The sequence below is a fragment of the Panulirus ornatus genome, chromosome 11, assembly GCF_036320965.1.
Source record: "Panulirus ornatus isolate Po-2019 chromosome 11, ASM3632096v1, whole genome shotgun sequence".
In the NCBI taxonomy this organism is placed as follows: domain Eukaryota; kingdom Metazoa; phylum Arthropoda; class Malacostraca; order Decapoda; family Palinuridae; genus Panulirus; species Panulirus ornatus.
This window is the reverse complement of record NC_092234.1, coordinates 2,608,908-2,624,548: the sequence shown is the minus strand read 5'-3', so window position 1 is coordinate 2,624,548 and position 15,641 is coordinate 2,608,908. Positions and strand designations below refer to the sequence as shown.

At 47.9% G+C, this 15,641-nt stretch overlaps 1 protein-coding gene across 4 annotated transcripts in view; it reads right to left on the bottom strand.

The window, feature by feature from the left end:
• Positions 1 to 15,641, bottom strand: part of GEFmeso (Guanine nucleotide exchange factor in mesoderm) — a 360,741-nt gene that overhangs the window by 152,573 nt on the left and 192,527 nt on the right. The window contains exon 2 of one of the 4 annotated variants that reach the window (XM_071666349.1): positions 11,171 to 11,255. The exons of the other annotated variants lie outside the window; for them this stretch is intronic. The gene's annotated coding sequence lies outside the window, so the exon portion shown is untranslated. The remainder of the gene's footprint in view (positions 1 to 11,170; positions 11,256 to 15,641) is intronic. 4 annotated transcript variants of the gene reach the window in all.

The window sequence follows — 15,641 nt, the reverse complement described above, 5'->3', positions numbered from 1 at the left end:
GGCCTTAAAATCTAAAGGAATTTACGGATGAGGATTCGAACCCACGAACCTTGGTCACCACGTCCACACCTGCATCATCCCTTCCTGGCGCATCATCTTGCCTCCCTGGCGGTAGCGGTGAGAGGTTACGACCTTGCCACCCCAGCAGTGGGTCCCAGCCAGACACAACAGGAGCCCACTGCTCCTGGTGTCACACTGCCTCCTGGTGGCTGGGGATGACCTTGTCCCAAGTACACGTCCGTCAAGCGACGCACACAAAACTGCCAGCATCGTGGTCATCTACAAGGTGGATCTATACAACCCAGGGAGTTTGTAAGACGTCTGCTTAACCGTGGAGGTGTGGCAGTGTGTACGGAGAATACGACTCCACACGACTCGTGGCTAACATGTCCATGTGGAAGACTTCAAGATCATATACACTTGTATTTTCACATAAAGACCGAGTGACGTACATATAGAAAATACGAATGAAAATACCTACACACAACCCACATATGTAACTACATACAACCCACATATGTAAGTACATACAACCCACATATGTAACTACATACAACCCACATATGTAACTGGTTATATCACCTGGACGTATTTCCGGCGTCGGAAAATCTTGATAGATTAGTCTGGCCCACAACCCACCGTCCACTCAGTAACAACCCCTCGTCACATCCTCACAACACCAGCGGCCAGCACATGCAAACACGGGGGGGAGGGGGTTCAAGGTGACCAACCACCACCACCAGGAAGAGCTAAACATACCATGACGTCACTAGTCGCAACATCCCTCGTCGGTGACGTCATTACCCGCCACGTAAACATTACTGCGTGACAGCTGATTCACACGACTGACAGCTGACCCACGAGATGAACAGCTGATTCACACGACTGACAGCTGACCCACGAGATGAACAGCTGATTCACATGACCGACAGCTGACCCACGAGATTAACAGCTGATTCACATAGTGAACAGCGGACCGAAACATTCAACAGCTGACCTGTATAACTTAAAACAGATTAAACAAATGACCCCAGATGGTAACAGGTGGTGACGCAAGCACCAGCTGACCCACAGGGCTGACAAATGGACGTAGACAGATGGCTGCTGTGCGTACGAGATGTGTGGAGGATCCTGACTACACACACACACACACACACACACACACACACACACACACACACACACACACACACCAATAGGTCAAGCAGATGGTGTCGCACCAGACTGAACAAAGTGACTCCAGCAAAATCTCTCTCTCTCTCTCTCTCTCTCTCTCTCTCTCTCTCTCTCTCTCTCTCTCTCTCTCTCTCTCTCTCTCTCCACGGAGATCTGACCTATTTAAGACGACGGTAAGATGACCTGATCATCAAAGGTCAGGTCAGAGGTCAGGCCATGATATCAACCCCTGGAGGTGGCTTTGTGTCCACACTGATTCATCATTCACGACACGATACTGTGCGTCGCTGTACGCAAGGAAACGCGGAAGTACGTGATCTAACCTGCGTCCACAAATCCTGAATATCGTAAACAAGAAGATATCGCTCATAATCACAATATATCTCTCTTAATCACAATATATCGCTCATAATCACAATATATCGCTCTTAATCACAATATATCGCTCATAATCACAAGAGCTTCGGTATCAGGTGGTGACCCCTGCAACGTTACATTGTGGAACATAAACCTCGACAACGAACACGTCTTCTATGCCGCTTCCACAGTCCTCCACGTAGTTTACAAGTGGCAAACAACGGCGAGGCAGCAAACAACGGCGCGGCAGCAAACAACGGCGAGGCAGCAAACAACGGCGAGGCAGCAAACAACGGCGAGGCAGCAAACAACGGCGAGGCAGCAAACAACGGCGAGGCAGCAAACAACGGCGAGGCAGTTAACAACGGAGAGGTAGCGAGGCAGTAAACAACTCACGTTCTCTTCGTGTAATAATAACAAGATAACATCTGCCTGGAGTTACTCTGTTTGTAAATACAGACCAGAGGAAGAACTCGGATAAGATTTCATGATGATATCAGTTTTTTGTTTTGATAAAGAAATTCATACAGTTGCAGTACCTTATAAATACAAGAGACATAATATATATCACACATTTGTGAGATAATGAGTCAAGAGGAGGCAGTCAGGACGTGATGAACATGGAGGTAAGGCGGGTCGAGACGCTATATTTCCCCAAACATAAACTATCCTCCCGCCCAACTATACACATTCCTCACGACCCTTCCTCATCAGACACCATCAGGGATGAACCAGGTCTTTGTTCCAGTGGCTGGCCAGGCTGGAGCCACGCCCAAGTAAGCGTCTTGAAACAGAGGAGGTGATAACCGGAGACCCACAAACAAACAGTGCTGTGGTGGTGCTTGACGCCCAGGAATAGTGAGTGGTGTAGCTTACATGGCATACCTTACTGGCCACACCATGAGGGAGGAAGGAGGGACTCACAATGCTCCCTTCAACCCCTCATACAAGCTCTCACGCGCGCGCGCGCACACACACACACACAAACACACACACACACACACACACACACACACACACACACACAAACCGAAACCCATAGACATAAGGAAGGATATACACAAACATATATACAAACACAGACGTAACATAATTACATGCAATATAAACACACACAAGCAGAGCCCCACCTCCTCAGCAGGCCGGCTCCCTAATCATGCTTTAAGACAACACAGTTCGAGGGAGGAGGTCGGTGTCAGGCTGGAGGGTCATGTAATGAGACGGGTTGAGGTAATGGTTGGTGGGCAGGGTGTGTGTGTGATGACTTCTATCCCAACACAGATGACATGCCACCCTCACCCTCACCCTCACACGTACATCCTGCCTCACCACACACACGGCTGTACCACCGGACCCCTGGACACTGCAAGTGTTTGACATGAACACAAACTATAACATTATGTTCGCGATTGTTCTGCAATCAGTGAAATGACAGGTTAGGTTACGTAGGATGATACGATTAGCAAGGGTCAGTGTTGTATAAGTCCAATGTGGCCTACGTCAACACAATGTATCTGGAACTCTGTACGCAGGAGGGCGTGGCTGGTCCTGCCTGCGTATCTGATAACACTAAACACTACTCAGATTTTAGGCTCAATCACAGATAAAGATGTCACACAGGATTACAGTCCAATCTTGTCAATGTTTGCGCCATTATGTCACATGTAAACCCCAGTACTGGGCAGAGAACCTTACTACACGTCTGTGTCATGTTGGGTAAACATACGAGGATCAAAGACCTCCGACACCCCCTTCCTTATGCAAATGATAACACATATCTGACTGACATAAGGTGAGTCATGTCTCCATATCTGACCAGGACTGACAGTTATAATCAACTTCCATCACATATCATACCTCGAACACCCCTACACAATCCTATTCTCCATCACATACCATAACTACGCCTTCAACACTCCCTCACACTCCTACATTCCTCCGTCACATAACTACCCTAAGTCTACCCCAACACTCCTATTAATACTGTTATTCCTCAAATATTCTCCATACGATAATCTAATACTATATTCTCATGATATTTGTACAATGTTCTCCATCCTACGTCCAACGCAGAACTACATAAGTGTCTGTCAGCATCTCCTGCACCAGCTGCTACAGGAACACGTCCAGCTACCCCGAGGTACTCTTATCATCACTACACAACGTGTTAACATGTGTACCATACAACCTATACTACTACCACTACTACTACTACTACAACTACCACTACCACTACAGCTACTACTACTACTACTACTACTACTACCACTACTACGACCACTACTACTAAAACTACCACTACCACTACTACTACTACTACTACTACTACTACTACTACTACTATTACTACTACCAATACTACTACCACTACTACTAAAACTACCACTACCACTACTACTACTATTATTACCACTGCTACAACTACTGCTACACATAGTGGCTCATGGGTGAGTGACGACAAGACTCAATATATAACAGAAGACATGCGAACCATCGTACCAAAGTCAGATCAATTACCTTCACAGTATCTCACCCGACCACTACATGTCTACATGAGAGGTATTCCTTCATAGTGACACACACAAGGTAGGGCCATCTCGCGGGAGGAGATAACAAGATAAAGAAATTGAACTTCATCAAGGTTCCTCAGGTGTGTGTACACGTGACTCATACAGGTGGAAAGGTTATAAGAATATGTGGCGATGATGACACAAGGAAGATAACAACACAGGTGAGGTGTTGTAGGTATATATGGCGATGATGACACATGGAAGATAACAACACAGGTGAGGTGTTGTAGGTATATATGGTGATGATGACACAAGGAAGATAACATCACAGGTGAGGTGTTGTAGGTATATATGGCGATGATGACACAAGGAAGATAACAACACAGGTGAGGTGTTGTAGGTATATATGGCGATGATGACACATGGAAGATAACAACACAGGTGAGGTGTTGTAGGTTTATGTGGCGATGATGACACAAGGAAGATCACAACACAGGTGAGGTGTTGTAGGGGCACAGTAACCAGCAGGTTGGAAAGAGTGGTATTGCCAGCGGTGAAACATAATGGTCAGGGTGGCCGTGACACCAGCCCACAACACTACACACACACACACACACACACGCACACACACACACACACACACACACACACACACACACACACACACACACACACTTCCGCATGGTCCCCAGGCGAGGGTGTGTGCGTGTGTGTGTGTGTGTATTTACTTCCTGACCCTGGGCTCAGGAGAGAGGGAGGGGTGGGGGGTGGGGGGCTGGCTGGACGTAATAACGAAGGAGAGTTAGAAATAAAAAGGGAAATGTTCATACACTGATAAAGAAGATTAAGCTGCATGATAATTATGTACTTTAGTACATGTATTGAAGGTAATTAGGCTAAGCACCCGCTTCTGCTTATATATATACTTGCATTAATCTGTATGTAAATATCATGAGTATATCATCACCTGCTGGGTGTATGTATGTATGTATGTATGTATGTATGTATGTATGTATGTATGTATGTATGTATGTATGTATGTATGTACACCCGTCCCTCTCTCATCATGTGTACCGGAAGTTTGACCTCTAGTAATAACTTCTCTACATCCATCCCTTCATTACCAGTGAAATCTTCATCTCATCACTATAGATATTCCAAATCTTCATCTCATCACTATAGATATTCCAAATCTTCATCTCATCACTATAGATATTCCAAATCTTCATCTCATCACTATAGATATTCCAAATCTTCATCTCATCAGTACAGATATTCAGATCAATACATCAGGAGACGTCATCATGGAAATATACAGAGAGTCTGGTAGTATTAACCTGAAGATAACTTTATAATATTCCTGACATTATTACTGAATATTACCCATCACATACAATCAAATTACCAGTACTGTACCTCACTTATACTTGTTTAATCCACTTATAAATGATCACCCCTCCCCCCCGTATATACTAATCCCAGTTGAAATTATCTTATTTCTATTAATCAGATACAAATCAAATGATTACATCCCAGCTAATTAGGTCCCAGTGGAAATTATCATCCCGTATCTACCAATCAGATCCCAGGGAAAAATCAGTATCCCATGTACACTAATTAGGTCCCGGTGGATATTACCCAGGGCTCTGTGGGGCGTCCCTGGCAGGAGGCGCTGGTCGTGCGGGTCACTTCCCTCCTGCCACATCACGACCAGCAGACGCACGAACCATGGGAACGACTGCCTTCAACACGACCACTCTGAGGAGCTGTAGTGGAACGACTACCATCCAGACGACGAGGGATTCCAAGATTGTCCTACGTGACGACAACCTTCCACCTCACATTAGCGACGGATCTGAGGCGCCACACTACTCACACAACCACAACCTTCCACACAGTGACGGGGACGGGACGACTTCCTAGATCAACGACGATGACAGAAGTTGTGAGCTGAACGACCCAGAGCACGACAACCTTCAAAAAGGCGACAGTTCACACTACCCGCCCCGCTTACCCTATCCTACTCCCAGTCTCTGCCACCTTTACGTCATCGAACCCTCATTTACGTTACAATCCCCCCTTTTACGTCATCGATGCCCCCCTTTACGTCATCGATCCCCATTACTGCAACGCTGGAACATTACATGTGTACAGTCTTACCTGCGCAAGAAGGTACATGTGTTACATATTGTCCAGATAAAGATAACATCCTGCAGGACGACACATCACCACACACACCCAACCCTGCTCCAGGGGGCTTGTCTCTACCCTAGTGGCTTGGTCTAGCACCAAGCTGCCCTGCTCCTTCCCTGATCACTCAGTCTGTTTGAGGCTGCAGCCTGTGTACCCGGACGACACAGCAAACACTCTGGTTACCAAGTCAACCATAACCATTGTGTGTGTCCTCACAACACAGGTCTGTGGTGTGGCTCGTCACCATCACCGTAACACAGCACGTCATAAGGCCTCTCAATCTGTGCTGTGTTGTAAGGTTATACCACTGAGGGTTGACACAATACAATGATAAACTCTACTGTGTTGTAAGGTCACACTAGCGAAGGTTGACACAAGACAATGGCGACCTGAGGAACAGCCCAGCAGCTGCAGCATTACAATTGGCCATCAATTCCTACGTCAGCTGGGAGCCAAGACCTTCACAATGAGCAGCTGTTCGTTCCTGACAACAGTAAGTCATCCCACCACACCAGCAACACATCTGTACACATGTCATCAAGTACATAATGACAATAACAAGACATAACCTCCAGGTACAATCTGCTCATCCTCGGAGAGAATAATTCACAGTTATTACTTAGTCGTCTTTTTCACGTTTACAGAAGAATAGAAAAATGTTAATGTTAGTACAACAGTACCAGTAATACTAGTAGATGGAGAGACTGTGGCTGCATCTACAGTAAGTGACAACAGTAATAATAACAATTATTATATATCTACAACTTCAGGGCATAATACCCTCAGCCTGTACAAGCATGTTCTATGAGAACCATCAATACGCAGGTTAACACCACCTTCCAGCCATCCACAACCACACATCAAAGAGTTCTGCACTGAGGAGCAGGTGGATGGTGGTGATGGCCTCATTATGATAATCACTCAGGCTAATTGCCCTTCTCATTCTTAACTACGAGGTCGAACTATGGAAAAACAAGATTCCTACTCATAACACATACAAAAAAGATAAAATAGTTCATCTAACTGGAAATTCTACCTCGTCATCCAAGCTAGAGAGAGAGAGAGAGAGAGAGAGAGAGAGAGAGAGAGAGAGAGAGAGAGAGAGAAGAGAGAGAGAGAGAGAGAGAGAGAGAGAGAGAGAGAGAGAGAGAGAGAGGAACACCATGGGTGCCAGCCTACTGCCCTGGGAGAGACCAAGGTCAAACCAGTCAAACGTCTTCCTCCGCCCCACCACCACTGTTCTGACTGCCTCCTACATCGCCCACACAGCCAACCTTCAGCCCACTTAACCACCTCCACTCACTGGCTGCCACCTTCACTTAACTATCCTGACTCTTGCTCCAACCTGTTCCAGCGATGGTCTCAAACATCGCTACGGAATCTCGGCTTGACGTGTCCAGGATTTGAACCGAATTTATCCCAGATTCTGGCAACCCACCTCAGCAGATGGAGGTATGAGGTAGATTGGAGCCACTGAGGAAGACGGTACGATCCTTGAACATGGCGGTGCAATCTTTAAGTACAATGGTACAGTTCTTATTACAACGGTACAGATCCTAACCACGAAGGTACAACCCTTGAGCATGACTGTCAAATGCATGGTTATATATATATAAATATATAAATATATATATATATATATATATATATATATATATATATATATATATATATATATATACACCCTTTCATACATGTTTGTTATTTACCGCATGAGCGAGAAAGCGGCGTCCAGGACAGATGACCGAGACATAGAAAAAAGATCTTCATTTGTATCGTGATAATCCGGTACAACTGATGCCACCGGAAACTTTTAATCAAAATCTTACCTACGGATTTAAGGACAGAAATGATTAATCGTCCTCCATAAGTCTGTCCACAATCTTGGGCAGGTCATAAACACGTATACCTGCCTGATAAACAATATACAGATGAGGACAGAAAGAATGTTTGTGAAAATGAAAATATTCCACAAACTGTGATCGTGGTCAGACTTTCTTCACTCTGGAAACACTTCAGAAGTGTCCTTTACTGACCTGATGACGCTTCACCGCTTCACGCGACGGTGGGGCCCTTGAGCAAGATGGTACAACCCTTATGGCCTTCCACCTGACCGACCTTAAGAATTAGGGCCATTATTGACATGGGGGCGTGCGTGCGTGCGGTCATGCTCGCAGCAAACCACCCGTGATCCACTAGTGTAGTGGTCCACCTTCAGAGCACACGGGTGGCTCACCTGGTGTTTCATAACGATCCCAGTGGTCTCGCTGGGACGAAGATCATACGGCTCGCGCCACACATGCAGCCCAGCGTTACCCAATTGATGATTTGATGCTGGTATCACCAGCTGGTGTATCGTGCGTCCCAAGTTCATTCCATGAACGGTAGCGGAAAAGGATTACCGAGGTCAGGTCACACAGGGTCTCTGTTACCCAAGACTCGTCAGAACCCGCACCGTTTGTTTACATGGGTCCCGTTTTCTTCGCAGGCGTTGACAGGTAAGATGTTAGAGGATTTTACGTCCTCCAGCGTCTCTCACTTTCCCCTCCTGTACCACCCGACTGGGGACGCTGATGGTGTCTCGTGTGACGCTAATGTTGAGTAGTGACGACATGTGGAGCTCGCCTCTTTGTCCGCGCGTCCGTCTCAGGGAGAATTCGTCCTCACATCTGACGGGTTGACTTTCTCCTGTGCCCCAGATCGTCTCGTATTATTTAGACCTGTCCATCTTCTTGTGTGTTTATCTTCCAGCTTTTCCCTTCTATCTAGGGTCACTCATTCACCCTCCCTCCCTCCTACAACAACCAAGAATCAGAGTCTACAACATTTATGTGACGAGGAGTCGCGTGAGTGCTGGGATAGCTCAACTACATCTCTAGCAACATATAACACACCTAAGGACAACAACACCCACACCCTGGATTCTTCAGCGGGAACACAATCAGGGATCAAGTGTTATGTTTAAGGCACTCCTTTTACATTGTAGTTCCCCCTAACTGCTAGTGTTCTGCGACCAACATGTTTGCCTAACCATCATGCAAGGCGACACCACCGGACTCAGTTCTGCTTCCTCTACCCTGCCACCGTCAACAATCCCTCGGTATTATTATTGTAATAATACATGAACCGCCACCTGTGGCTCCTTCCTCCTCAGGGCCAGGGAGGCTCACATTACCCAGCCCAGTGACGGAGGAGCAGAAGGAGAAGGAGGAGCGGGATGGCTCATGTTACGCCAAGAATTGGGATGAACGATCCTAATAACAGAGACCCTCACCAGGCTACGGCCCGGTGCATTTGCTTGATGGATAAACAAAACGACTCCAAATGTTTATCTCGTGTGAGGCTTAGACTCTGGCTACAGGGAGCACCTGGGGGGGAGGAGGCTGTAGGGCCGGGCAGGGGCAGCTGTCCGGCACGGTGAGGTCACCCGCCCCTGGCGACGACGTTCCCACCGCACCTCATGCACGCCCCCACACCACCATGCCCTCCCTCAATACTGTGTGTGTGTGTGTGCTCCCTCTCCCACATCACCATCTCCATCAATTCCTACAATAGTTATTCATCTCTATCTACTTCTAAGCTTCCCTCACTATCTATATATCTACCTTACCATTATTTTACTCCACAATCTGGTCCTTGCTTTACTTATAAGTCTCTGTCCTGTCTATACCCATGTCTCTGTGTGTCCTGGTAGTGTTGACACCCGCGCCCTGGTGGTGTTCACACCCGCGCCCTGGTGGTGTTCACATCCGCGCCCTGGTGGTGTTCACACCCGCGCCCTGGTGGTGTTCACATCCGCGCCCTGGTGGTGTTCACACCCGCGCCCTGGCTACCTGACCTCTTCCTGAACCAAAGACTCCAGACCTCACCAGCCCGGGGTTCTACTCACCATCACCCAAGTCCTGTAAACTACGACCAGATTTCCAATCATGATGCCTATGCTACAGTCAACCACGCCCACCGCAAATCTACACACACACACACACACACACACACACACACACACACACACACACACACATACACACACAAGATCGTATTCAACCACTCGGATGTGAAAACGTCCAGCAGATACCAAGGCTGGACGCTGGTAAATACTGTAATATAATTCTCAAAGTTTCGTCCCCCACAAATTGCTGCAACTCAGAATCACAAACAACTAAAAGAGAAGGTGTAAAGGAGGACAATAAAGATGATGGCATCAAAAGTAAGAAACCTGAGTTACAATGACAGGTCACAAGCCGTAAGTTACCCCCCCCCCATCATGGAAGAGAGAAGAGTATGGGTTGACTTAATCACAGTAAGCAAAGGTTATAAGATTAAACAAACCAAGAAACATACAGGAAAAGATGTCAATACAAATACTTTTGTACGATAAGAGCAGTAAATGTAAAGACTAAGAAATGTGATGGAAATCTGGCTCCGACAGCATACAGACGATGAAAACGTTATATGGTTGTAAAATAGTCAAGAGATGAGGCCCTACGAGTGTCAAAGTCTCTTCTCGTACAGTACAAACGGGTAATTACATAGTTACACAATATAACCGTTAATCTACAAGGATTCCTTTGCATCACTGTTATCTTCTCACAGGTAAAGCATACAGACACTCTTCAACAACATACCAAACACATAAAACTTCTCCTGACTTACAACTTTTACCTTGTCACTTGCTAGCCAACATGACTGGGTTAAGCACCTGAGATCCAGGTAGGTCAAGGTCTGCACGAGTAAGAAACATGATTTCTGATTTGCACTTTAACTCCACAAGCACGAGGTCACGACCCCTGAGCGTTCAGACCTGATCCTTAAGGGTCAGGTCAATGGGTAGCCCATCGTACCCAGGAGTCGTACCGTCGTGCTCAAGGGTCGTACACTGGAGGCATGAAAGACAACAACTTAACGACCATAAATCCAGAATATGTTGCACTTACAGCAGTCTGGCCAGCTGTTCCTGAAGACCTGTTGATATGTTACACTCAAGCTGCTTGACAAAGACCTGCCTCATGCACTCCATACCTGCAACCACAGAAATCAAACTTAGTGTTTATACAAGAATTGAGGATATGTTTACATACGAAACATACACAGACAAGGAAGTGTGTGTGTGTGTGTGTGTGTGTGTGTGTGTGTGTGTGTGTGTGTGTGTGTGTGTGTGTGTGTGTGTGTGTGTGTGTGTGTGAGTGTGATCACTAGTTGTGTGTTGTGGGGAGAGGGTTTTACACGCGTGTTGCGCCGTCTCTTAACATTGTGTGCACATTTGGCATGTCTTCTATGTGTATGTAAACACAAACACACAAATACACACCAGCCTAAGTCCCGAGGGGAGGATGAACACCTGCGTTGGGTGTGGGCTGAGAGACAGACACACGGTTCAAGATAAGTCACCCAAGTTAACCGCTTCCGAAGCCCCACTCATCACTGACCTTCAACCTCCTTAACCTTAAATCTCTTTACCTTTGACCTCTCTAACCACAAACGCGTCACCACTCCCTCCTCACCTACCCTCCCATACACACGACACTCTCTCCTCACCTACCCTCCCATACACACGACACTCCCTCCTCACCTACCCTCCCATACACACGACACTCCCTCACTCATAACAGCTCTTACCTAACCATCCCAATAAAAAATAATGTGGCGTGTCCTGGGGGACCAGAAACATGTGGCGTGTCCTGGGGACCAGAAACATGTGGTGTGTCCTGGGGACCAGAAACATGTGGTGTGTCCTGGGGACCAGAATTAGGAGGCCAGGAAGGGAGCATGTGAGGGGGGGGAGGGGAGAGCTGCAGGAGGCCCCAGCAGACCACAGGCCCCTCCTTGTTATGCTGGGGCAGACGCAGCAGGCGGCGGCGGCGGAGAAGGAGGAGGAGGAGGAAGCACCAGAGAAGGCAAGAGAAGAGGTGTTAGCGGAAGAGTTTGACGACGATGTCACAAGAAGCAAGAGAGGAAGAAGAAACTGAAAGAAAATGGGATGTACGAAGGAAAGATAAAACTGAAGATCATGATAACAGTCTACCTATCTCCCTACTACTACCTCCCTCCCTACTGACTACCTAAGACGAACAATTTGCTAAGAGGCAGCACTAGCGCGTAGTGCTCACCGCAGGCATGAATATTATTGTTTCACTCGTTATAATACACATCACGTAAAGCGACCAATTCTGGCGTCATCTGGAACTGTCTTCAACTAAATCTTAAGTTTTGAACGCATCTGTAAAATGGTTCCATTCACGTAACCTGGTAACCTTGGTAGTTCACTAAATGCGCTCACCATCTGCTGTGCGAGACCCCTTGCTTTATATCTGAGAGAGAGAGAGAGAGAGAGAGAGAGAGAGAGAGAGAGAGAGAGAGAGAGAGAGAGAGAGAGAGAGAGGAGGGTGGTACTGTTGAAGTAGCGAGAGTCTGGCTAGCTCCTCCAGCCCGGCTGCACTGTTCCCTCTAATTAAGGCCCAACACAAGCTTTACACACATACTTTAACCTCTCGAGGGCGACGTTAAGAACCTTGAGGGAGACAGTACGAACCTTGAGGACGACAGTACGAACCTTGAGGACGACAGTACGAACCTTGAGGACGACAGTACGATCCTTGAGGACGACGGTACGATCCTTGAGGACGACGGTACGATCCTTGAGGACGACGGTACGATCCTTGAGGACGACGGTACGATCCTTGAAGACGACGGTACGACCCTTGAGGACGACGGTACGATCCTTGAGGACGACGGTACGACCCTTGAGGACGACGGTACGATCCTTGAGGACGACGGTACGATCCTTGAGGACGACGGTACGATCCTTGAGGACGACGGTATGATCCTTGAACACGACGGTACGAACCTTGAGGACGACAGTACGAACCTTGAGGGAGACAGTACGAACCTTGAGGACGACAGTACGAACCTTGAGGACGACGGTACGATCCTTGAGGACGACGGTACGATCCTTGAGGACGACGGTACGATCCTTGAAGACGACGGTACGACCCTTGAGGACGACGGTACGATCCTTGAGGACGACGGTACGACCCTTGAGGACGACGGTACGATCCTTGAGGACGACGGTACGGCCCTTGAGGACGACGGTACGACCCTTGAGGACGACAGTACGATCCTTGATGACGACGGTACGATCCTTGAGGATGACGGTACGACCCTTGAGGACGACGGTACGATCCTTGAGGACGACGGTACGATCCTTGAGGACGACGGTATGATCCTTGAGGACGACGGTACGATCCTGTACCACCGACATCGCGCTCACTACTACGTAATAACAAAAGGAGGAAGGCAAAAGTAACACCATACTAACACTACACACAACACAAAACTCCCACAACCACACCCACAACACCTCACCACAGAGGGGCACCTACAACACCATGACAGCCACAGCATAGCATCCATAACTCCTTCCCACAGTGGTGCAGCCACAATACCCTCACAACCACAGTGGTACACACAACAACACGTCATCAGAGCACAGCATCAGCCCAGTGGGGTACTCACAACACCTTACAACAGCAGCAGCAGTACCCACAGCACCTCCTCACAACAATTAAGACACCTGTAACACCATCACAACCACAGCAGGACACCACAGCACCTCCTCACCACAGCGGGGCACCCACAACACTATTGGCTCGGTAGACGGGAAGCCGAGAGAGAGAGAGAGAGAGAGAGAGAGAGAGAGAGAGAGAGGGAGAGAGAGAGAGAGAGAGAGAGAGAGAGAGAGAGAGAGGGTGTGTGTGGCAATGGGGAGAGCAATAACTACCCCTAGGGAAGCTCGGCGACCGTGGGAGAGGTGGCTGGCAAGTGGAAGGAAGTGAGGAAGGGACGTCGAACACCGGTAATGACAGATGAACGACGTGTTGAGGTCGACCTCATACACAGGTCAGGAGCTGAACACTACGCTTAGCCTCACGATGATTAAAAAAAAGAAAACTCTACAAATGATTACAGTTGTCAGTGTCCACGATCAGAACCGTTCTGTACAACACAGAGAAATTGTCGAAATACTGTTTACTTGTGAACTCCTGCCAGAGAGAGTCCGGTAGTGCGCCAGCACCACGCCATCCCAGATCTTGGTGTGGAAGGTACTGGTAAACCTCGCACAGCAGGATAATGGAGCCTTTTATTCACATGATGCGGTACACATTCTTTAGGAACTCGACCATAAGACACGACCGCTGATGCTACACCATTATCATGCCCCACACACTCGCGTACACATGTGAACTAAGACAAGCTAGATGCCACACGTCTGTATACTGACCAAACCAGAGCTAAGTTAGAGAGGATCACCAAAGTAAAGACAAACGAAACACTAGTGTTTGGAATGTATACATCAGCCAACATATGTGTAGCGTGAGGCATGCAAGACACGGGTTCATCCTGGACCACAGATGAGGGTTATCCTCACATGATACGGTATATCAACACACGGTGGAGTGTGGGTGGGTCCTCGCGTTCACACGGTGTAGCGATCAAGGTCCACCTACCAACCCCAGCTGAGGACCACGAGGGAGGTACCTCACCCATCACAGACCATCACACACAGACCTGGTGAGCACAATGTTCATGACAAACGTACATATGTACACTCGGCCCAACACCACATGATATGCTTCGTCCATGAAATGTATTAGACATGAGAAGGATATCCCATGGTAAGGATATCATCCGCTGATCTTAAGGGAGGAGACTTCTCTCTAACCCCGTAGCCCCGTATAAGCCTCACCTTCTCTGGTAAATGGTTATATAATGAAGGTGGAAGTTCCCCTGCCTCACACCGTGCAGGTGGGCTGGGCCGGTACACTACCCAGGAAGTAATGAAAATCATAATATTTCCTGAGGTTTCTACACTCCCGCCGGTGGGCCAGGCACTCATGCTGGTGGGCCAGGCACTCCCGCTGGTGGGCCAGTCACTCACGCTGGTGGGCCAGGCACTCCCGCTGGTGGGCCAGGCACTCCCGCTGGTGGGCCAGGCACTCCAGCGGGTGGGCCAGGCACTCACAGGCTTCCTTGAGTCGTCTGCAGGTCACTACGACACTCGTCCGAGCATCTACGTCGTACGGTCAATTAAATTAGCTGGCTGTGTGGCGAGCTGATCGCTCCAGAGATACAAGACAAACCTTCCGTGTACAGACGAGACACGAAGGCAATGCTGGCGAGGTTCTCACCTCCACCTGCTACCCTCAGCAGCTCCTGCTGGGGGCTGGATGGTGGCGGTGATCCAGGGAAAATAATTCAGTCCCCCAGCCATGCATTCTACAAGATCTATCGTATACAGATAGATGCACAAATCATGTACACACGATATGATCTTTAAATCACATTCTTACTTTATCAAAAAAGATAAAAAGAAAAAAGAATTGCAAACTACGTCAGTATGTAAGAGGA